This window comes from Nomascus leucogenys, chromosome 17 (genome assembly GCF_006542625.1).
Source record: "Nomascus leucogenys isolate Asia chromosome 17, Asia_NLE_v1, whole genome shotgun sequence".
In the NCBI taxonomy this organism is placed as follows: Eukaryota; Metazoa; Chordata; class Mammalia; order Primates; family Hylobatidae; genus Nomascus; species Nomascus leucogenys.
The window spans coordinates 72,464,512-72,489,273 of NC_044397.1; the positions used below are offsets into that span (position 1 = coordinate 72,464,512).

General features: G+C 38.8%; 1 pseudogene; it reads left to right on the forward strand.

The window, feature by feature from the left end:
- The window catches only part of LOC100593437, a 128,433-nt pseudogene that overhangs the window by 83,240 nt on the left and 20,431 nt on the right, over window positions 1-24,762 (forward strand).

The following is a 24,762-nucleotide window of genomic DNA, read 5'->3' on the forward strand; positions in this document are numbered from 1 at the left end:
TTTCTATTTTCTCAGCATTCTCACTATTATTTTTTTCCTGAGGGCCCTTAAATGAATAGCTGTTTATGTTTTTCTGGCATCTTTCTCCATATTTGTGGCTGATTGTCAGGTGTGTTTTTCAGTACGGTCACTATCACATAAAGAATGTTTGGATGGCATTTTGTAACTTTAACTTTATTAAAGCAGCAATTGTTAACATAATAGCGTAGCTGTCACCAAGACCACTTACAGAAGTTCTAGTGTGGTTTATTGTACTGATCATGAACGCATGTGATTTTATCTACTAGTTTACAGTAGCACTAATTGTAAACACAGTTTATAAGTCACTTGACCAGTTACTTTTGAAAACTTGCTATCTAGACAAATTATTAGTTTAGGGAGATTGTTGTAATTGAGAAGAGTGAGGCTTTATTCATATTTTTAATACTAAAATTTGCCCAAAGTGCTACTACTCTGCCCTGCATTTTCCTATTTCCTAACAGTAATTACAACTTTTTATAATACAGCTTTTCAGTGCTGGAGTTGTCAACAGTAGAATCTTTTTCTGTGGGTTTTCATGTTAACCATAAAGTTCTTATGTAATTGTTTTCCACTAAGTTTAAAAAGTTGTTGTTTTTTTGAAAATGAGACCTTATTTCTCACTCTTTTCTCATCTTTCATATCCATGGGAATGTTATAAAAATGTACAACTTAAAGGTTACCTCCTAGACTTTTCCTGTTGAGAAAACTAAAGTAGGGCCAGGTGAATGGTCCAGTATCATTACTGAGTTCAGCAGGTGAAGTTTGGGATTGAAGTTGAGGTCTCTTGGCTTTGTTAATTACATCTGTGTAAAATTGTAGGTTTCAGATCTGAAGTCTAAGGCATCTGTCAAAGGCACATTAGTGGGAAGTTGACCTCATGTGTCCCAAGACCCTAGAGCTCTTTTGGCAAGAGCACTGCTTTACTGGCTTCTGGTTATTTGGGGGAATCACTCTTTTGTATCTTTGTGGTCAACCTGTCAAGTCTCTGTTTTTTGTTTTTTTTTTACGTAATTATTTTTGAAAACTAATCTGAATTTTTTTATTGGTTGGTTGGTTTGGCAATGATGTAACAACACAGTAAAACAGTAAAAACTGTCACAGTTTTCTTAGTCACTTAAATTAAAAGATAAGCAAGATTTGTGATACCCAAGAGAAGCTTGCAATTTGAGGGGAATGTGTATCTTACCATTGGAATGGGTTATCAGTTAGTGAACTTGTTAAATCTCTTGCTGAATATCATGGGCCTGGATGTGTGTTGTAGGTTCTATTTTTACTCTAGTGGAGAGATGCAGTTTCTACTTAAACTTTTTCCATTAGGTTTACTAAAGTTTTACAGCTTCTCTATGCATGCTCAGAAGCAGATCATATTATCTTGGTTGTGTATCTTATCTAGCTATTTGTTCTTAAAACAATAGAATGTATTTTTTTCAACAAGGAGAAAGTTACTTTATGAAAATTACTAAGGTAGATTACTGTTTGATTTTGAAATGTTTGTGTCAGAGTCATTTGAATCAGAGCAACTCCATTTCGAATGGAGGCTGGGTAAAATAAGGCTGAGACCTACCAGGCTGCATTACCAGAAGGTTAGGCATCCTAAGTCACAGGATAAGATGGGAGGTCAGCAAAAGGTACAGGTCACAAAGACCCTGCTGATAAAACAGCACGCGGTAAAGAAGGCAGTGAAAACCCACCAAAACCAAGATGGCGATGGAAGTGACCTCTGTCGTCCTCACTGCTCATTATACACTAACTGTAATACATTAGCATGCTAAAAGACACTCCCACCAGTGCCATGACAGTTTACAAATGCCATGGCAATGTCAGGAAGTTAGGCTATATGGTCTAAAAAGGGGAGGAACCCTCAGTTCCAGGAATTGTCCTTCCCTTTTCTAGAAAACTCATGAATAATCCACCCCTTGTTTAGCATATAATCAAAAAATAACTATAAGTATCCTTAGTACAGCAGCCCAAACTGCTGTTCAGCCTAGGGAGTAGCCATTCTTTATGCCTTTACTGAATGAACTTGCTTTGGACTCACCCGGAATTCTTTCTTGCGCAAGATCTAAGAACTCTGTCTTGGAGTCTGGATCAGGACCCTTTTCTGGTAACATCTGTATTCATATTATGTGAGGATAAGACTTTTATGGGAAGTTAGAATTTATTGTCTTCAAAACACTTATGTTGAGTAGTTGTTGTATTAAATATTGCCTACCTTAATATCTGTACATATATACATATTTAAAATATGTGAACGTTTACTTAGTGTATTTCTCTGTTTAGAAGCCTAATTATATTCTGCTTTGGGATGGTGATATATACTTTCCATGCTCTCCTGTTTTCATATACTGTATTCACTTTAAAATAAACCATTTTGTCCTTGATGCTTTTGTGATTTCTAAGGCATTTCCTCTTGTGTGCCAATGCATCCTCTTCGTTGAATGTGCTTAACATCGTCGAGCCTGAGCTTGGAGTCAGAGAAACCCAACTCTCCTCCAGGCCTTGCTGTATCCCAGTCATGTGCCCCTGAGCCTCATGGGAAAATAAGACCCATATCTGCCTCAAAGGCACCCCTGGATCATTTTTGCTTAATAAGTGAAAGGGCTCTCTAAACTGCAACTGACAAACAGATGTTAGACATTTTCATTGTAATTAAGTTTTCTAATTTTTTCTTAACTGTTGAAAAAGCAGTTTTGCTTAATGCAAAATATATGGAGGATATTCTGATTAACTAAAGTTGTCCTTAAAACCATCATCACGTAGACCACTGATTTGTAGATCTTACTGGGAGCAGTAGTTTCTTCAAATCATGACTGAATTTTATTTTTATTTATTTATTGAGACAGAGTTTTGCTCTTGTTGCCCAGGCTGGAGTGCGATGGTGTGATTTTGGCTCACTGCAACCTCCGTCTCCCAAATTCAGGCGATTCTCCTGCCTCACCCTCCCAAGTGGCTGGGATTACAGACATGTGCCACCATGCCTGACTAATTTTTTTTTTTTTTTTAGTAGAGATGGGGTTTCGCCATGTTGGCCAGGATGGTTTGGAACCCCTGACCTCAGGTGATCCACCTGCCTCGGCCTCCCAAAGTGCTGGGATTACAGGTGTGAGCCACCAAGCCCGGCCTTCATGACTGAATTTTAAAAGCAATCTTGCTTCTCACTTTGAAACTCAATATCTGTATTAATAGAGTGCATTCCTTCTTTTCCTAGTCAAAATAGATTTCTTTCCCTATTCAAAACAGAAAACAAAAGTGCCAAACCTACCGAGGCTTTGTAGTTCGAGGAGCAGAAAAATCAAAATGAAAACAGAAAATTGTCAGAAAACAGCTGTGCAGTCACCTTGGAGGGTACAAAGTCCAGTGTGTTAGTGATAATAGCTGTAGGTACCTACTCAAAATTGTCAAGTGCTAGGGATGGAGACGACCTAAGAGAAACCCCCCCCCTTTTTTTTTTTTTTGAGACGGATTTTTCTCTTGTTGCCCAGGCTGGAGTGCAATGGCGCAATCTCGGCTCACTGCAACCTCCGCCTCCTGGATTCAAGCAATTCTCCTGCCTCAGCCTCCCGAGTATTGAGTAGCTGGGATTACAGGTGCCTGCCACCACGCCCAGCTAATTTTTTGTGCGTTTTTAGTAGAGACGGGGTTTCATCATGTTGGCCAGGCTGTCTTGAACTCCCACTTCTTTTTTCCTCCTCCTTCTTCTTTTTCTCTTTCCTTCTTTCTTTTTTTTTTTTTTTTTTTAGAAACAGAGTCTCACTATGTTGCCCAGGCTAGAGTGCAGTGGCTGTTAACAGTCACAGTCATAGCACACTGCTGCAGCCTTGAATTCCTGAGCTCAAGAGATGATGCTGCCTCTGCTTCCCCAGTAATGGATACTACAGGCATGTGCCACTGTACCTGGCTTGGGTTTCATTTCTAAGAGTATTTTCATAGTTTGATTCCTTAGTTAAGAGTTATTTAATGAGAAGCCTGCCATCAGCTGTATCTTGTGAGGTAAGAAAATTGAATGGTGTCTTCCAGGTTCATCTTAGTATGTTCTTCCTACTCGGACAGATAGCAAGGTATTCATTCTCATATGAGACTGATTTTATTTCTAGCTTGTTTTCTGTCTCTTACCTTTTCTTCTTTTTTCTCCTTTACTCGTTTCATTTTAAATTTGTTTAAAAACACGGGTAAGATTGGTCATAAAATTTCAGGCATTCCAGCAGTATATCAGAAGTGGTAGTTCCCTTTTTTCTCCCACCCCAATCCTGTACCCCTAAGCCACCATATTTCCTTATTCTAAGTTGTCCTTACCTGTTGATTCCATTCCTCTCTCAGTTCTGTTAGCGATAGTTTCCATCTAATGGTTTCTGTCTATTAGCGGATATTAGGCCCTCATATATTTTGTTGAATGAGTGAGTGAATGAAAATGGTGGCTGTATGCTTAATTCCCTTATGAGCTAGTCAATCACAATTTTAAACGTAGCCCTGGGGCTTTTCTTGAAGAGCCAGTATTCTTTTTTACACATTTCAGTATTTGACATGCTTATCTTTGAAATGGCTTTTCTATAAGATGAACATATTTATGCTAAAATTCTAATTTAAATTTCTTTTTTCTTACAGCTGCTTTTGCAGCAGCATTGGCACTGGTAAGATTGTTTTTTTCTCCTATGGTATTTTATGCAGACGTTTATAATTTACTAAAGCTATTTCCCATACATTTAAAGGAATAATTTCAGCATAATTAGTATGAATATATATTACATGTAACACAATAGTCTGAAAAGCTAGTTTAATTGATAAATCAGGGTCAGAATAATATAATTGTTTAATAAAAAAGAGATTCATTATTAAAGAGGCTATATTTGAGACTCCACTCAACATTAATATGTTCATGGTGAGAGAAAGATTAGTTTAATCTTCTAGATAGAAATATGAATTTCATTAGATGTTTCTAAAATGGTAACCCAATGACATTTACAGTTTAATCTATACTTTTATTGTACTTCACTTAAAATATTCTGGTTCATTTTAATTTTAAAATCTAATTTGATTTTTTATAGAGGGAAATTTTAGTATAAATGCAATGCATACTGAGCGGAAAACAAATATAGATACTATTGTATTTGAGTTTTATTACAAAATTATCTGCAAGTTAGTTGATACTTTTATTTTTGCTTTTAGCTTACTTTAAAAAATAATACTTACAGTGTAAGTTTTAACACTGTTGCTTTGTTTTGTTTTTCCGGGAGCCATATAATACCCCTCTTTGAAAATGACCGTCATTTTTCTAACCTCTCGACATTGGAAAGGGAGATGGCTTTTTGCACTGAAATGGTTAGTTTTTATTTGGCATTTCATCATAGTACTTTAGGAATTTAAAAACATTTAAGATTTTTTATTATGGAAAATTTCAAGATGTTCCAAAGTAGAAAGAGTAGATGCTCCAGTTTCTACAGCTGACAGCCACAGTCAGTTTTCCTTCATCTACACCCGCACTCACTATGTCTTTTTATTTTTTTATTTTTATTTGTTAATTTGTTTTTTTGAGACGGAGTCTCCCTCTGTCGCCCAGGCTGGAGTGCCGTGGCGCCATCTCGGCTCACTGCAAGCTGCACCTCCCAGGTTCACGCCATTCTCCCGCCTCAGCCACATTCTCAGCTACATTCTCCTGAGTAGCTGGGACTACAGGTGCCTGCCACCACGCCCGGTTAATTTTGTTTTTGTATTTTTAGTAGAGATGGGGTTTCATCATGTTAGCCAGGATGGTCTCGATCTCCTGACCTTGTGATCTGCCCGCCTCAGCCTCCCAAAGTGCCGGGATTACAGGCGTGAGCCACCGTGCCCGGCCAACTATCTCTTTTTAAAGGGAATCCCAGACATTATATCATTTCATGCTTTCATACTTTCATAAGTGTCTCTAAAGATAAGACTTTAACTATGACACAAAACCGTGGCACAAGACATACTGGAAAACATTTAACAATATCCTTAATATCATCAAATAGAAATCAGTATTTAAGTGTCTTGTTGGGCACCTTTAAAAAAAAACAAAAAACAGTTGATGTGTTTGAATAGGATCCAAACAGTGCCTACACATTGCATTTAGTTGATGTGTATCTTAAGTCTTTTAATATGTTAATTCCTTTACCTGTTTTTGTTTTGTTTTCCTGCCATTTGTTTGTTGAGAAATCCAGGTGATTTGTCTATAGAATTACCCACAATAATCCACATTCTTCAATTATGTTCCTGTATCCCAAGTTTCCTGAACATTTATGGATCAGAAGATTTGACTTTTTTTCTGGCAGGAATACTTCCTAGGTGGTGCTGTATATTTCTATTGTATCAGGCCAAGAGGCACATCATATCTGGTTGTCTCACTTTCTGTGTTGTTAAGATTGATCACCAGCTTTAGGTATTGTGATGCTGATTCCTCCTATAGCCAAGCCATCTGCCTAGGTTAATTATTTCATTATCCTTCTTGAACTGTGATACCTAGTCTATCATTTTTTTCCCTGCACTTATTAGCTATAATTCTTCTATTAAGAACTTTCATACAATACCTTTTGATTTCTCTCTGAGGTATACTTCATAGAGGAAAGACAGGAAAATGCTTTATTCTTTCTTTTTATTTACCAGTTTTCAGAAAAATGAGTAGCTTCCCTAGCATCTTCTAGTAGTGATCAGTGGAGTACCTTCTTTTGGAGTATCATTATGATATGATGGATTTTAACATATTTTGTAAACTTTCTTGTCTTTAGCTATTAAAGCCCTTGCAGCTCTCCCTGTTTGCCCTTGATGTGACCTCACTAGTATCCATAGCTTCCTTCCTTTCAGATACTACAAGACATTTTCTTCTGAGACCTGGCATCAGCCAGTTTTCCCATGAGCCACCATTCCTGTCAGTGGCAGATGCTCATTGCTACTAGGTTGGCCATTGTATTTCGGCCTTTTTACTGAACAGAATTAGGCTACAAAATTTTTTTTAAAGAGAAAATAAATCATGAATTTATATTAATTTTTAAAATGGAAACGATTAGATTTTTTTTTACTTACTTGATATTAATCTTTTAGTTTGAGAATCTTGGTTTCAAATTATTGATTTGTTAGGAATAAAAGTACCAAAGGTATAATAAAAAATGTGATTACTGAAAAGAGTTTAAGATTTTCTTTGGTTCTTCACAGGGCAACCCCCAGAATTGGGGCTGAGCCCAGGAGGCCATGTGGGTTCTTGGCTTTGGGCAGGAAGGAATTCAAGAATGCTCCAACAGAGTAAAGTGAAAATAAGTTTGCCTTAAGAAAGTAAAGGGATGAAAGGGTGGCTACTCCACAGGCAGAGCAGCTGTGAGGGCTGCTGGTTGATTGTTTTTAAGGTTATTTCTTCATCATATGCTAAACAAGAGGTGGATTATTCATGAGTTTCTGGGAACAGGGAGGGGAATTCCTGGAACTGAGAGTTTCTCCCTCTTTCAAACCATATAGGGTAACTTCCAGAGGTTGCTTTGGCATTTGTAAACTGTCATGCTGCTGGTGGGAGTTTCCTTTAGTATGCTAATATATTATAATGAGTACTAAGGATGACCAGAGGTCACTTTAGTTGCCATCTTGGTTTTGGTGGGTTTTGGCCGGCTTCTTTACCACATCCTGTATTATCAGCAGGGTCTTTGTGACCTGTAACTTGTGAAACCAGTCCTGCCGAATTCCTGGGCTCCATTTTAACCTTAGGATATAGTCCACTAGGGATATACAGTAAAATTACAATATCTTAATGTTACTTGAAATCTTCTCCCAAGTTGATAAATAGTTCATTCCTTTCTTTCATTTTTATTTTGATATTTAGGGATTTTTAAATTTTTGATATGTTTCCAAAATCAAACCTACAAAAGAAGGAAGATATAGTGTCCTAGGGCTGTCATAAAGAAATACAACAAGCTAGGTATCTTAAAACAGCAGAAATGTATTCTCTCACAGTTCCAGAGACTAGCAGTGGGACATTAAGGTGTTGACGAGCATCTTGTCTCTGAAGGCTGGAGGGAAGAGTCCTTCCTTGCCTCTTCTCAGCCTCTGGTGGTTGCTGCCCATCCTTGGAATTCCTTAGCATGCTGATGCCTCACCGCAGTCTCTGATCCATCTTCACACGGCCTTTTCCCCTGTGTGCCTGTAGCTTTGAGGCCAAATATTTCTCTTTATTTAGATTTACCAGTTGTGTTGGGTTTAGAGTCCACCTTAATCCAATATGACCTCATCTTGATCACGTCTGCAAGAATCCTATTTCCAAATAAGGCCAATCCGCAGGGTTTGGTGAACATGAAATTTTAGGGGACACTATTCCAAATCAGTTCACAAGGAAACATAATTTTAAAAATAGTGATATCAGAGCTAATACATCAGATTATCAAGACCATTTTTTTTCCTTTTTCAATAAATTTCTGGGTAGGCATATCACTTTTGTATTTGTGAGTCTTAAACCTGGTTTAAACTTTGGCAGCTACTGGCACTGGCTACCAGGGCAGCTACAGGCAAAACTGAAGATGCAAATACAAGATGTAGATTTATCTTGTGTTTCTCTGTCTTCCCTCATACTGCCACTTAGACTCCCCATTAGGCTTCTAGTGTTTTCTTGTTTTTTTTTTTTTTTTGTCTCACGTAATTTTCCACCCTTGCTATCTTTCCAAAGTAGTGTGCCAAGCTAGAAAACTGTCTCTTTTCTTCAAACTAGGACCACTCCCCACCCTCATCCCCAGTCCCACAGGGTTCTTACCTTATGCTGAATTGATAGGAGGGAAAATAATCTATAAAATTAGGTGGCACCTGAGTGAAATTCATATGTAATAATACATTAGTGTGTAGCCTTCTCAACACATTTGCACTTTTGCATGTAAATCTGGAGGAAAAATGACTGATAGTGTCATTTTGGGGATTAAAATAAGCAGTTAGAGGAGCATTTTTGGCTTAAGATTTCTTGGTTAATGATAAATTTTAGTTCCATAAGAAACCACTCACTCTATTCATAAGATAGCATTTTCTAACAGTTATATTAGTATGGATAATAGGATTTTCTTTTTTTTAATATATATATATTTTTATTATACTTTAAGTTTTAGGGTACATGTGCACAATGTGCAGGTTTGTTACATATGTATCCATGTGCCACGTTGGTGTGCTGCACCCATTAACTGGTCATTTAGCATTAGGTATATCTCCTAATGCTATCCCTCCCCCTCCCCCCACCCCACAACAGACCCCGGAGTGTGATGTTCCCCTTCCTGTGTCCATGTGTTCTCATTGTTCAGTTCCTACCTATGAGTGAGAACATGCGGTGTTTGGTTTTTTGTCCTTGCGATAGTTTACTGAGGATGATGATTTCCAGTTTCATCCATGTCCCTACAAAGGACATGCACTCATCATTTTTTATGGCTGCATAGTATTCCACGGTGTATATGTGCCACATTTTCTTAATCTAGTCTATGTTGTTGGACATTTGGGTTGGTTCCAAGTCTTTGCTATTGTGAATAGTTCTGCAATAAACATACGTGTGCACGTGTCTTTATAGCAGCATGATATATAATCCTTTGGGTATATACCCAGTAATGAGATGGCTGGGTCAAATGGTATTTCTAGTTCTAGATCCCTGAGGAATCGCCACACTGACTTCCACAATGGTGAACTAGTTTACAGTCCCACCAACAGTGTAAAAGTGTTCCTGTTTCTCCACATCCTCTCCAGCACCTGTTGTTTCCTGACTTTTTAATGATGGCCATTCTAACTGGTGTGAGATGGTATCTCATTGTGGTTTTGATTTGCATTTCTCTGATGGCCAGTGATGATGAGCATTTTTGCATGTGTTTTTTGGCTGCATAAATGTCTTCTTTTGAGAAGTGTCTGTTCATGTCTTTCGCCCACTTTTTGATGGGGTTGTTTGTTTTTTTCTTGTAAATTTGTTTGAGTTCATTGTAGATTCTGGATATTTGTCAGATGAGTAGGTTGTGAAAATTTTCTCCCATTCTGTAGGTTGCCTGTTCACTCTGATGGTAGTTTCTTTTGCTGTGCAGACTCTTTAGTTTAATTAGATCCCATTCATCAATTTTGGCTTTTGTTGCCATTGCTTTTGGTGTTTAAGACACGAAGTCCTTGCCCATGCCTATGTCCTGAATGGTAATGCCTAGGTTTTCTTCTAGGGTTTTTATGGTTTTAGGTCTAACATGTAAGTCTTTAATCCATCTTGAATTAATTTTTGTATAAGGTGTAAGGAAGGGATCCAGTTTCAGCTTTCTACATATGGCTAGCCAGTTTTCCCAGCACCATTTATTAAATAGGGAATCCTTTCCCCATTGCTTGTTTTTGTCAGGTTTGTCAAAGATCAGATAGTTGTAGATATGCGGCATTATTTCTGAGGGCTCTGTTCTGTTCCATTGATCTATATCTCTGTTTTGGTACCAGTACCATGCTGTTTTGGTTACTGTAGCCTTGTAGTATAGTTTGAAGTCAGGTAGTGTGATGCCTCTAGGTTTGTTCTTTTGGGTTAGGATTGACTTGGCGATGCAGGCTCTTTTTTGGTTCCATATGAACTTTAAAGTAGTTTTTTCCAATTCTGTGAAGAAAGTCATTGGTAGCTTGATGGCAATGGCATTGAATCTATAAATTACCTTGGGCAGTATGGCCATGTTCACGATATTGATTCTTCCAACCCATGAGCATGGAATGTTCTTCCATTTGTTTGTATCCTCTTTTATTTCATTGAGCAGTGGTTTCTAGTTCTCCTTGAAGAGGTCCTTCACATCCCTTGTAGGTTGGATTCCTAGGTATTTTATTCTCTTTGAAGTAATTGTGAATGGGAGTTCCCTCATGATTTGGCTCTCTGTTTGTCTGTTATTGGTGTATAAGAATGCTTATGTCTTGCAGTCCTTGTTAACTTCCAGTCTTGTTGATCTGTCTAATGTTGACAGTGAGGGGTTAAAGTCTCCCATTATTATTGTGTGGGAGTCTAAGTCTCTTTGTAGGTCACTCAGGATTTGCTTTATGAATCTGGGTGCTCCTGTGTTGGGTGCAGATATATTTAGGATAGTTAGCTCTTCTTGTTGAACTGATCCCTTTACCATTATGTAATGGCCTTCTTTGTCTCTTTTGATCTTTGTTGGTTTAAAGTCTGTTTTATCAGAGACTAGGATTGCAACCCCTGCCTTTTTTTGTTTTCCATTTGCTTGGTAGATCTTCCTCCATCCTTTTTTTTCGAGCCTATGTGTGTCTCTGCATGTGAGATGGATTTCCTGAATACAGCACACTGATGGGTCTTGACTCTTTATCCAATTTGCCAGTCTGTGTCTTTTAATTGGAGCATTTAGTCCATTTACATTTAAAGTTAATATTGTTATATGTGAATTTGATCCTGTCATTATGATGTTAGCTGGTTATTTTGCTCGTTAGTTGATGCAGTTTCTTCCTAGCCTCGATGTTCTTTATAATTTGGCATGATTTTGCAGTGGCTGGTACCGATTGTTCCTTTCCATGTTTAGTGCTTCCTTCAGGAGCTCTTTTAGGGCAGGCCTGGTGGTGACAAAATCTCTCAGCATTTGCTTGTCTGTAAAGTATTTTATTTCTCCTTCAGTTTTGAAGCTTAGTTTGGCTGGACATGAAATTCTGGGTTGAGAATTCTTTTCTTTAAGAATGTTGAATATTGGCTCCCACTGTCTTCTGGCTCGTAGAGTTCCTGCCAAGAGATCAGCTGTTAGTCTGATGGGCTTTCCTTTGTGGGTAACCCGATCTTTCTCTTTGGCTGCTCTTAACATTTTTTCCTTCATTTCAACTTTGGTGAATCTGACAATTATGTGTCTTGGAGTTGCTCTTCTCGAGGAGTATCTTTGTGGTGTTCTCTGTATTTCCTGAATCTGAATGTTGGCCTGCCCTGCTAGATTGGGGAAGTTCTCCTGGATAATATCCTGCAGAGTGTTTTCCAACTTGGTTCCATTCTCCCCGTCACTTTCAGGTACACCAATCAGACATAGATTTGGTTTTTTCACATAGTCCCATATTTCTTGGAGGCTTTGTTTGTTTCTTTTTTTCTTTTTTCTCTAGACTTCCCTGCTTGCTACATTTCATTCATTTCATCTTCCATCACTGATAGCCTTTCTTCCAGTTGATCACATCGGCTCCTGAGGCTTCTGCGTTGTTCACATAGTTCTCGAGCCTTGGCTTTCAGCTCCATCAGCTCCTTTAAGCACTTCTCTGTATTGGTTATTCTAGTTATACATTTGTCTAATTCTTTTTCAAAGTTTCTAACTTCTTTGCCTTTGGCTTGAATTTCCTCCTATAGCTCAGAGTAGTTTGATCGTCTGAAGCCTTCTTCTCTCAGCTCGTCGAAGTCCTTCTCCGTCCGGCTTTGTTCCGTTGCTGGTGAGGAACTGCGTTCCTTTGGAGGAGGAGAGGCACTCTGCTGTTGAGGGTTTCCAGTTTTTCTGCTCTGTTTTTTCCCCATCTTTGTGGTTTTATCTACTTTTGGTCTTTGATGTTGGTGATGTACAGATGGGTTTTTGGTGTGGATGTCCTTTCTGTTTGTTAGTTTTCCTTCTACCAGACAGGACCCTCAGCTGCAGGTCTGTTGGAGTTTGCTAGAGACCCACTGCATACCCTGTTTGCCTGGGTGTCAGCAGTGGTGGCTGCAGAGCAGCGGATTTTTGTGAACCGTGAATGCTGCTGTCTGATCTTTCCTCTGGAAGTTTTGTCTCAGAGGAGTACCCGGCCATGTGAGGTGTCAGTCTGCCCCTGCTGGGGGGTGCCTCCCAGTTAGGCTGCTTGGGGGTCAGGGACCCACTTGAGGAGGCAGGCTGCCCGTTCTCAGATCTCTAGCTGCGTGCTGGGAGAACCCTTCGAAGCTGTCAGACAGGGACATTTAAGTCTGCAGAGGTTACTGCTGTCTTTTTGTTTGTCTGTGCCCTGCCCCCAGAGGTGGAGCCTGCAGAGGCAGGCAGGCCTCCTTGAGCTGTGGTGGGCTCCACCCAATTCGAGCTTCCTGGCTGTTTTGTTTACCTAATCAAGCCTGGGCAGTGGTGGGCACCCCTCCCTCAGCCTCACTGCCGCCTTGCAGTTTGATCTCAGACTGCTGTGCTAGCAATCAGGGAGACTCCGTGGGCATAGGACCCTCTGAGCCAGATGCGGGATACAATCTCCTGGTGTGCTGTTTTTTAAGCCCATTGGAAAAGCGCAGTATTAGGGTGGGAGTGACCCGATTTTCCAGGTGCTGTCTGTCACCCCTTTCTTTGACTTGGAAAGGGAACTCCCTGACCCCTTGCGCTTCCCGAGTGAGGCAATGCCTCGCCCTGCTTCGGCTCGCGCACAGTGCACTGCACTCACTGTCCTGCGCCCACTGTCTGGCGCTCCCTAGTGAGATGAACCTAGTACCTCAGATGGAAATGCGGAAATGACCCGTCTTCTGTGTCCCTCACACTGGGAGCTGTAGACCAGACTAGTATGGGTAATAGTATTTTCTAAGTTGAAGTATGCTGAGTCATATTATTTTTTAAATGCTGAAGCTATTGTTGAAGCTATTTTGCATTCAGTTATTTCAATTAAGACAAGTTTATGTGAAAATACATAGTTTTTTCGCAACTTTAGGATTTATCAATGGTCAGAAACCTGTGAAATTCATTGTCTTAATAGCTATTAGTTGCTTAATTGCTTTGTTTTTCAAAAACAGTGTATTTACTTAGAAGAGGCATCATAATTATGTACCTTTTGTTGTTTTAACTGAGCATATCCTTATTTCAGGGACTGTATTATTCCTATTTCAAGACTGTTGTGGAAGCACCCTCATTTTTGAATGGAGTATGGATGATCATGAATGATAAACTGACTGAATACCCCCTTGTTATTAATACATTAAAAAGGTTCAATCTTTACCCTGAGGTAAGGTACTTTTTCCAATTGTGATTTTTCACTTTTGTAAAACTTTTTTGTATTAAATGCTGATTCTAAATCTGAGATATAATTCAATATATTAAATTGTATTTAATTTTTTAAAAGAAAATATGTGTCTTGGGGAGGAATATGTAAAAAAGATCATTACTGATTTTGAGGAGGGGGCTTTAATTCTCTGGGGAATTGCTGTTGTGATTGCATTGTTTAAAAAATACAAAAACTAGATTTGGTGTGCTTACAGGGATTATACTAAGGGAGCTCTGTTACTTTTATATGTCATTAGTAAAATGTTTTCTTCCTTATCCTCATTTAATTGAGTGCACTTTCTTGAGTGGGGGTGGAGGGAAGGTGAGCCCAATCCAGCAAGTGGAGATTACATTTGGCCTTTCCTTTATCCTCCTTGCAAAACTATAAATTTGTTGATGTGGAACTCTTTAGTTCAATAGAATATACACTTTAATGATTTTGTCAGAAGGCCTTCCAGATAGATATTCAAGTATCCACCAGCAGTGTTTTTGAAACTATTTATTTACCTGCATCTTTGTTAATTGGATAGACAAAGAAATTGAAGTCACATGATGTATTTCATTCATTGATTATATATATATATTTCAGTGTTCTTTATATATGTATATATAACATACATATACATATAATGCATTTTTACTTTTAAAATTAATTGCCAATTCATGCCTTTTATCTATATTTCTATTAAAATTTTATAAGAGCTCATCTATTATATACTGGATATTAATATAATGCTATATAATAAAACATTTTCCCTTTAGCCCTTTAGCTTTGTGTATGATGTCTATGTATTTTTTATATACAGAAATATATCTGAATCTTTTTGTCTTTTATACATACATGTAAAAAACCATTTTTATAATTATAATTTTTAAAAAATTTACATTTTTAATTTATCTGGAATTGGTTTTGATGCATAGTGTGGGGTAGGATTCTAACCTTGAATTTTTCTTTGAAAATGGTATTGTGTGTAACCTAACACTGATGAGGTGTCCATCCTCTCTCCACTGATTTGAAGTAAGCTTTCTTCTTTATGTGCAAAATTATTATACATACATGCTTGCGTGTGTTTCTGGATTTTGTGCTCAGTATTGCCTTAGGTTGAGGTCATGGGAAGTGGACTTTGAGATGGAGATTTGCATACAGGAAGTAGTTGAGGGAGTGTCCTTAGGGTCAACACTTGAAAGGGGATGAATGAAGCAGAATGAGGCAGGAGGAAGAGGAGAGCTTTGATGCAGTCACTGTGAAGGCCTCATCCAGTCCCTGGGCAGCTCTGGATCTGGGATGGCCTTGCAGAGTTGTCCTACCTTGACATAAGGGCCCCTGGTATCTTTCCCTATTGACCAGTCGGTCATTGGATGCAGATTGCTCTTGGGTAGGGGGTGTCACTTTGAGTGAATTTACTTTCTTCCCAGGGAGGGACACAGCTTCTAGCTCTCAGGCACCAGTCTTCCAACCAGCTGGAGGAATGAGTGCCTCAGCCCGGAAGAGGGAATCTGGGGTGGCTTACCACCACCTGTACTATGGCTACGTTGATCTGTCTAGCCAGTCTTGTGCCAGTATCACACTATTTTAATTATTAAAGGTGATAAGACTTAATATCTGTTATAACATTCCCTTTTGTTTTCTTGTTAGTTTTCTAGTTACATTTTAGGCACTTGGAATTTTGATTAGAATTATTTTATGTTTATGAATTAATTTGAGGGAGAATTCATATCTTAAATAATTTGGTCTATTCCAGTAGACCCAGTATCTTTTACTTGAGCAAATCCTCTTTTGTATCTCTTAGTAGAGTTGTATAGTTTTTGAAAAACTAAACTTAGCACTGTTTTTTGGCCCATATTTTGTCCTTACCCATGGATGAACAATTGAAAACTGACCAGTGAAGAATCTGCCTGGGAGATTCTGAGCCTCGTTTTACTAGATTTAAAGGGAGCCAAGTGGATGGTATAGAAAGGGAAAATATGGCAATTGTCACAGTATCTCAAAAGTATTCTAGTAATGAAAATTGTTTAGTATATTTTCTTAAGATGCCACTGTATTTTTTAAAATAGGTAATTTTGGCCAGCTGGTACCGGATTTATACCAAAATAATGGACTTGATTGGTATTCAAACCAAGACATGTTGGACGGTTCAGAGGAGAAGGACTCAGCCCTATTGAAAGCTGTGAAGGTAAGTTTCTTTCTGTAATATTGTCCAGTTATCTGTTGTAATGTAATAAATTTATCCAGCATAATAAACTTACACTGTAAACTTAGTGGTGTAAGCAACACGCATTTTATTATGCATATGGATTCTACAAGTCCAGAATTTGGGCAGGCTTTAGCGGGGCTGGTTTATCTCCATGATTTCAGGGACCTCTGCTGCTAAGACTCAATGTCTGGGAAGGCTGGAGTTAACTGAGAGGCTGCATTGCTCACATTTTGGCTCCTGGGCATGGAGGACTGTGAGGCTGAGCTCAACTGGAACTGTCAGCTGGGACACCTACATGTGGCCTTTCTGGTTGACTTGGGCTTTTTGATAGCAAAGTACCTCAGAGTAGTAGTAAGGCTTTTCCTATGGCAGCTGAAGGCTCCAAGCTGGACACTGTATGACCTCTTATGACCTAGCCTCAGAAGTCACATAGTGTTGCTTCTGCCGTACTCTGTTGAAAGAGTCACAAGCCCAGTGAAACTCAAAAATGGGGGCTGTAGACCCCATACCTCCAGAGGAGACATTTCCGTGAATCTGCAGCCCTGTTTTAAAACCATCATTGCTAATTACCCTGATCTCATCTATGTTCTGCAGTAGTGTTGGGTTTTCACGTGGGAACCAAGGCAACTATTTAATATATCTGGCAACCATTTTCAGAATGAACACAATTTAATATAAATTGCTAGACACATAAGGTAATTTGGGTTAATGTGATTAGAACATATGTTTTGTTTATTTTTAAAGGATTAGGAGATCCTGCTTGCTTTTATGTTGCTGTAATTTTTATTTTAAATGGGCTAATGATGGCATTATTCTTCATATATGGCACATATTTAAGGTAAGAATATTTTAATATGTGTTTATAAGATATACTAAAATAAAATAGTTGATTAGTTAATAGTTAATCATTGATTAACTTATAGTTCAGTTTTATGAAAATATCCTAAAATATCTTATTATCATAAAATCATTCATTATTTGCATGATTTCCCCATTGCCATGGCCCATCACACTTAAGATAGTTTTAGAGATGTAAATAGAATTGGGAGTACTTGATAAATTTAATTACTATTTTTTTTGAGACAGGGTCTCACTCTGTCACCCAGGCTGGAGTGCGGTAGTGTGATCTCTGCTCACTGCAACCTCCGCCTCCTGGGTTCAAGCGATCCTCCCATTTCAGCCTCCTGAGTAGCTGGGACTATAGGTGCACGCCACCAAACTCAGCTAATTTTTTTTTTTTTTTGTAGAGACAGGGTTTTGCTATGTTGCCCAGACTAGTCTCAACTTCCTGGGCTTGAGTGATCTGCCCATCTCAGCCTCCCAAAGTACTGGGATTACAGGCATGAGCCACAGTGCCTGGCATAAATTTTAAATATTCATAGGCATTTGAACATAAACAATATATATTCCATATATTGTTATGGTATATCTAATATATTGTTATGGAACAATGTAATCCATTTGCTGTATGTACATGTGTATGTGTGTGTGCTATGTGTGAAGTCTTACTTCTTACTGTAGTTTTGGTGTAAAAAAAGTCTGTAGAATACTGCTTAAGGTAGCATGAGGGAGCAGCTTTTACCTTAGAGCATTTGGGTCTTTCCAGATGGCTGTCTCTGGTTCTTCTTCCAATGTCAATGGCTGTAGATTGTTTCAGCTCCATCCAGTATATATTGTTTACATAAAATATAAGGGAAAAGACCACTCGTTATCCAATGATATTAATAGCTCTTTAGTAATGTTAAAATAGAAGTATCTTCTATGTAATATTTAGAAGTGTCTTCTATGCAATATTTAATATCTGACCTGATTTACTTTACAGTTGAGCAGCATTCCTAAAACTAAAAGACTAATTTTTTAAGGCTTTTTATGTTTACTTTTCTTCTTTCTTATTTGTTTTGCCGATTTATTATACTGTATATATGTTTGAAGTATTTTGCCTTGAGATTATCTTTAGAATTTTCTTCCTTGCTGCTTATTGATTCTTTATAGTACAGAATTATGAGAATTGTATATGATTTTCAATTTGGGATAATGAGTTTGAATTTGCTATTATCCCATTATCTCCTTTCCTTTGGAAGTGTGGCATTTTCAGTTTAGTACCTGAAAGATCTGTTGAGTTTCTAGCTCACCGTTTGAGTATCTAGCAGTTACTTGATGAGCATTTATCAAATGAGGAAGCTGTTAGAAGATTGATGTAAAATATATTTGCATATAGATTTAAGACACTTTGAAGTTAATATTTCTGACTTAGGTCTAAGAAAATTCTTTTGTTTAATTGGGGAGACTAAAATAAAAATGCATGATTAAAAGATGATGTGAAAGATTTTGTTTTTGAAACAAGATGCAGGGAAATAAGTTAAACCAAAAGAATATGGTAATGAGAAAAGGAGGCTGACTTGAGGGAAAGTGGGCCTGTGTGCTTGCATTGTAATGAGCCAGGGGGAGAGAAACTTGGTGATGTCTATTCATTTTGCTGAGTACTGCCCATCTGTCTATGGCTAGCTTTATTACATTTGGGAGATTAGATTTTAAATAAGAGAAGTTAAAATATGAAACATGGCATAACTGCTAAGCTGCTAATCTGCACTTATGCTACCCTTTTTTTAAAAAAAAATATGGGGTCTCACTATATTGTTGCCCAGGCTGGAGTCCAGTGACTATTCACAGATGTGGTCACAGTGCACTATAGCCTCAAACCACTGGCTTCGAGCAATCCTCCTGCCTCAGCCTCCCAAGTAGCTGGAACTACAAGTGTGTGCCACCATGCCTGGCTACTTTTTTAACTGAAAGAAGAATTTATAAACAATTGTTAAAGCATTCATATTTTCTTGTAATGCTTGTTATAACTTTTTTCAAAGGCAGAAGGCACAACATCTACTGAAGAGAATAGAAGGTTCAGGTTTCGGTTGAGGGGTTTTTGGTGGTTTTGGCCCTGACCTGATCTTTCTCAGTGTTTAACTCCTGTGGTGCCTGGTAGGCAGTTTTTTGTATTCAGTTGTGCAGTCAACACAAACAATTCATACCAAGTAGTTTCTTAAGACTGTTTGGGCTCTGAGAGGAAGGGAGTGCAGCAGGGTGTGTGTGAATGGAAGATAGAAAGGAAGGAAAAATAAAGTGCTTGGAACTCCAGAGGCAGGAGAAATTTGTTCCGCATGGAGGGGCTACTTTAGTGTGACCTTGTAGAATCAGAGGTATTTGGATAGGTGGAAATAAACCATGAGGATAAAAGCATACCAGGATAAAAGCATACCAGAGGCAAAGGCCAAAATCTAGTATGCGGAAAGCAGGTAATAAGCAGATCAGTTTTGCTGGGATGCGTGTTCTTCAGGGAGTGTTGTGGGGCATTCAGATTGGAACAGTGGTTGTGCTGGATGATGAAAGGCCTTGGTAACTGGGTTGAAACCTATTCCAAAGCAAGTGAAATAAATACAAAAATTGACCAGTATAAGAACAGGATTCAAGCTGAAGCATGATCTCATGGAACACTTGACTTTCCCCAGTCCTCAAAGTCAAGTAGTGACTACTTCAGCACAGTGTTTGTCAAATTGCAGGGCATCACTTATTAGAGAGTTTTAAAATTGATTCAGTGGGTTGAGCCCATTTCATTTTAGATGAGAAAAAAATACTACAAAGTAAATAATATCATCTACCACACTAGTAAGGATAGATACTACTTAGAGAAGCTTCCATTTGCTGTGTGTGTGTGTGTATATATATACACACACACACACACACATACACACACGTATGTGTGCTGAGTTGCGTAAAGTCTTCTTACTGTAGTTTTGGTGTGAAAAAGTCTGTAGACTACTGCTTAAGGTGGCATGAGGGAGCAGCTTTTACCTTAGAGCATTTGGGTCTTTCCAGATGGCTGTCTCTGGTTCTTCCAATGTCAATGGCTGTAGCTTGTTTAGGTTCCGCCCACTTGACTGCTTTGTGCTTTAGCTGGCCCCTTCTGTGTTACCCAACTCTTGGACCCCATGGTGGCCTGCACTAGTATAAGAACAGGATTCAAGCTGAAGCATGATCTCATGTTTTCATTTTTCCAGCTTTCCTTTTGCTGTTTGTGGGCTTTTTCTTAACCTGGAACCATCTCTTTAGCTCTATTCAAAGGCATCCTAAACTGAAGGTTCTTCCCACAATTGATCCTGATGTATATTATTTTGAATAGAGTCTCTTATCACTTCTTTTCTGTCAGTGTTTTTCATTGCATTTTTGTATGTTTTTTGACCTGAAGTACATTTAGAGGTTTCAAATTACTAGTTAGTTTTTAATGTTTTCTTCCTTGATGGTTAGTCACTCTTGTAATTTTATGAGAGGGATAGCTGCAGACTTCTTAAAATATGGGTTAAAAATAAAGAGGAGGATATCTGAAGTTGTTTTTAGGATTAAAAAAATAAATTGTATTATATACTGAGAAATAAAAGTTGAGATTTGTCTAGCAGATTAGAAATTTGCAGGCAGATTGACTATGACATTTTAAATTCAGAAGTATATTTGTTTTGAAATAATATACATACAGGTTTTTAGAAGCCAGGTAAGCCAGTCCATTTCACCAGAAATGGAAGAAGGGAAAATAGAAAACAGCCAAATGGTGAATGGAGCCAGGCTGCCAAGCTCTAACTTGAGGAGATGAAGTGAGATCTGTTTTTCAAACACAGCCTACTCATGGTATAATTCTTTTTCTGGAATTCTCAATATTTTAGTATTTTTTTTAAATACTCGTTAATTATTTTTTGAAGCTGTATTGATTTATACTTACCGTTATTTATTTCACAAGATACCCTGATATTTCTTAGCCACAGACTAACAGTTTCTGAAGGCCAGTTTCTTAAGACCCAGTGTGTGGAAATCTCTGTTCTGCAAGTAAGAAGGAGCATTGGTTGTTGGGCAGTTAGAACTTTACCCACAGTTTATTCTGGAGGAAATTCATACATGCTTAAGGTTCTCTTATTGATAAATATAAAAAACTTTTGGTGTTGGGATCTAAGGCAGATATCAAGCAGGTGATACTACAGCTTTTCTTTGTACTTTGGTGTGATTTTGGTATTATTTTGGAATTTGGGGTTAACTAGGTTATGGTGCATTGTTGAGGAAGAATAGATTGGATAGTATATTAAGCTGTTAAATAATGTATATGTTTAACAGTTCTCTGGAAAAATATATATGTATATAAAGTTTATTATAAATTTTACTGCTATGTAAGGATGAGTGCAAACAATAACAGGGTTTCTAAGCAGGAGATTTTTTCTTTCTCTTTTGAAAAGGGTGCCAGAAATACTCTGACTAGCTGAAATAAAAGAGGGAGTACTATACTGGGATACAGGGGCCTGGTGGAATCAGAGAATCATCGAAAAAAGTGCCTTTGTTTAAGGCTTATTCCTTTGTAGGTGTTAGATTTATCCCTACTGGCTGCCAGTTCTTCTTTGCCTGTTGCTGTCCTTCAGGCTTGCTTTCCTGGTTCCTTCCCATCTGCCTCAGAATGTGTTCATCCCTTACCTTCCCTCTAACATGACAAAATTAAGACAAAACTTTTTTTTTTTTTTTTTGAGACGAAGTCTTGCTCTGTTGCCCAGGCTGGAGTGCAATGGTGCGATCATGGCCTACTGCATTTTCCGCCTCCCGGGTTCAAGCAATTCTCTTGTCTCAGCCTCCTGAGTATCTGGGATTACAGGCGCATACCACCACACCCAGCTAATTTTTGTATTTTTTTTTTTTTAGTAGAGGCAGGGTTTTACCATTTTGGTCAGGCTGGTCTCAAACTCCTGACCTTAGGTGATCCACCCACCTTGGCCTCGCAAAATGCTGGGATTGCAGGCGTGAGCCACCGCGCCCGGCCAACAAAACTTTTTAACTGGACTTCCCTTGGGTCCCCTTGCTATCCCCATCTAGTCTCCCACCCCTTCCTCCTCTCCCCAGCAGCAAGGCCCTGGTCCCATTCGCCTCTCCCACTGCTCTGCTTGTGCAGCTGCTTACTTAGCAGCTCTGCCTTTGATTGCTTGATTAGTTTTGAATCTTAGGATGGTGAAATGATGCATGAAACCACCCAGGGTTTTCACAGACCAGGGCTGTGTCTGGCCAGAGAGGACTCTGGTGCTGTCTTTTTGAACTTCATTTTCTTTGTAGCGTTCTCCCCTGATTACTGCTGCCTCTGTCCAGAGTTCCTACTACTGTCCTTAAAACTGGAGCTGAAGGATAGACAAAAATTCGTTTGCCTGAGATAAGAGAAATATGGTAGAATTATAAAAGCACTTAAGTTGATTTTTAGATCTTACGTTAGAATCTTTGAGTTCTTTCCCATTCAGTATCCTATCCGAGGTTGCCCCCAAAATACCCCATTAGGTTTTTAGACTCTTCAGCCTTTGATTCCATTCTAGATCAAGTGCCCGCTGAGGAGATCTGAAGAAAACAGTGGGCAGTGGGTGTGGCTGGTAAGTCATCCTGGGGCAGACGGAACAATGCCCCTGCAGAGTGTCTCGTTATTGACTGACAGCTGCCCAGTCACTGCTGCCTACTTGGACTTTTGTTTATTGTATCCCATGCAATACTTTTACTGGAACTTTACTTTTAAATTATCCCTTCAGTTTATGTTGAGGATCTTGTCAGAAACAGCTGTGTGAAATTCCTTACTTTATTTTATGCATTGTTATCATATGAGTGTATTATCTGTGACCCAGTAAATAAATAACTAGTAAAAAAATACTTTTTTATTGTAAAATGTTACGACAATGGAATTGTGTAAAATTTTTACATACATTTTTAAAGATTAGTAAAATGAATGCTTACATATCCATGACACAGATTAAAAAATAAATAAATTATCAGAGCTTTCATACCCTTAAAATTCCTTCTTAATGCATTCTCTTTCCTTCCCTCAACCCTCAGAGGAAATGGCATCCTAACTTTTGGACCAATGTTTTCCTTTATGATTATGCCACTCATGTGTATATGTTAAATATGGTGTGTTTAGTTTTGAAAAACTGAGTATCAGGCACAAACCTAGCTGCTTAAGGAGAGGACACTATTGCCCTTGTTAGAGGAAAGTTCCCAGAAGAAGAGAATTTCTGAGTCATGGTCTTTAGGTTCCCTGAGGGAACTTTCTGAGGCTGTCAGGAGCTCAGCTGAGCTAGGGGAGGGAGCTGAGCTGCCAGGTATTGGAGTGGCTGGTTAAAGCGACAAGGCAAAAGTGAGAGTTAAGGCTTTAATCATTTACTGTAATGGTATAAGTGAGATGTGAGGATGAGGATGTCTCATCCCCATCAAAAGGGAGCAAAAGGCTCCTGCAGTTTATGGTTCTTGAGGTGGTGGGGCAAAGGAGAAGGGCTAGGAGCCAAAGAGTGCAGAGTCTGAGTCAGAGTGGGGAGCAGCCTCTTCAAGGAGCCCCTCTCCTCCAGCAGAGAATGGGACCAGGAAATAAAGGTGCCTGGGCTAGGAAGGCAAATATAAGATGAGCTTTATCACCCAGAAGTGGCTGAGTCGTTAACTGCAACTCCGCTGAGAGACTACAGTACACTGGCTCTGCACCAAGCCTGGTGTGTGAAGGGCTTCTTTTCCCTGTGAGGCCTGCCAGGCAAAGCCTTGCATATGGCCAGGCCTGAGAAATCCCATATAGGTTTTCAACCAGGAGCCTGATTCCTCAGGACATCAGTAGGCAAGGTCATGAGCTAGTCCTGGGATAAATGTCGGACTTAGTCGGGAGGGACATCTGGCAGAAATGTAGTGGCCAGGTACAGAATATCCAGCAGAAATATCATGAAGGGAAGAGCTGTTCCCTCTTTCTAAATTCACCACTGTTTACCCTGGCTCTCCAGAGCATATCAAAGCAGAACAACTTCTGTGAGTGACGTAAGTTTCTTTAACTGATGCCAGCAGTAAAGCATGTGGAGCCAAGATAAAATACAGACAAGAATCTGGTCCAGGCTCATCCAGGCTCACACAAATAAAATGTGGAGATTTTTGGCATGAGTCAGTACTTGGTTCTGGACTGGCCACCTTCCATAGTTTGTGTACATCTGTCCTCTTGGCATCCCATTGGGATTTCCTTGACTGCTCTCCCCTGTTGGATTTCCTGTGCCCTTATCCTGTTTGTTCCTCTTTCTTGGTTTATTTTCTCATTTTGGTAGACCTCATCTTCTAGTATGTAGGTCTTGAGAGTAGATAGCTGGGAGGTAAACATTTATGAAACTTTGCATATTTGAAAATGTCTTTATTTGCTTTCATATTTGGTTCACTGTTTGGCCGAGTATTGAACTCTAGACTTGAAAACATTGTTGGTTGCTTCAGATGGTGCTATTCAGATGTTCCTGTTATTCGGATTTCTAAACCTTTGTATGTGACCTTTGCTTCGCCTTCCTCTCTCTGGAAGATTGTAGAATATCTTCTTTGTCTCTGTGGTTCTGAAATTTCAGAGCAATATCATCTCAGTGTAGATCTGCTTTCATGTGTTCTCTTAGACACTTGATGGGTTGTTTCAATCTTGTAACTCATGCCTTTGATTTCTGGGAATTTTCTTGCATTATTTCTATAGTTATTTCATTCCCTTTGTTTTCTGATTCAGAACTTTTATTGTTTGGATGTTCATAGTTCCCAGTCCTCTCATTTTCTTTTCTTTTCTTTTTTTTTCCCCC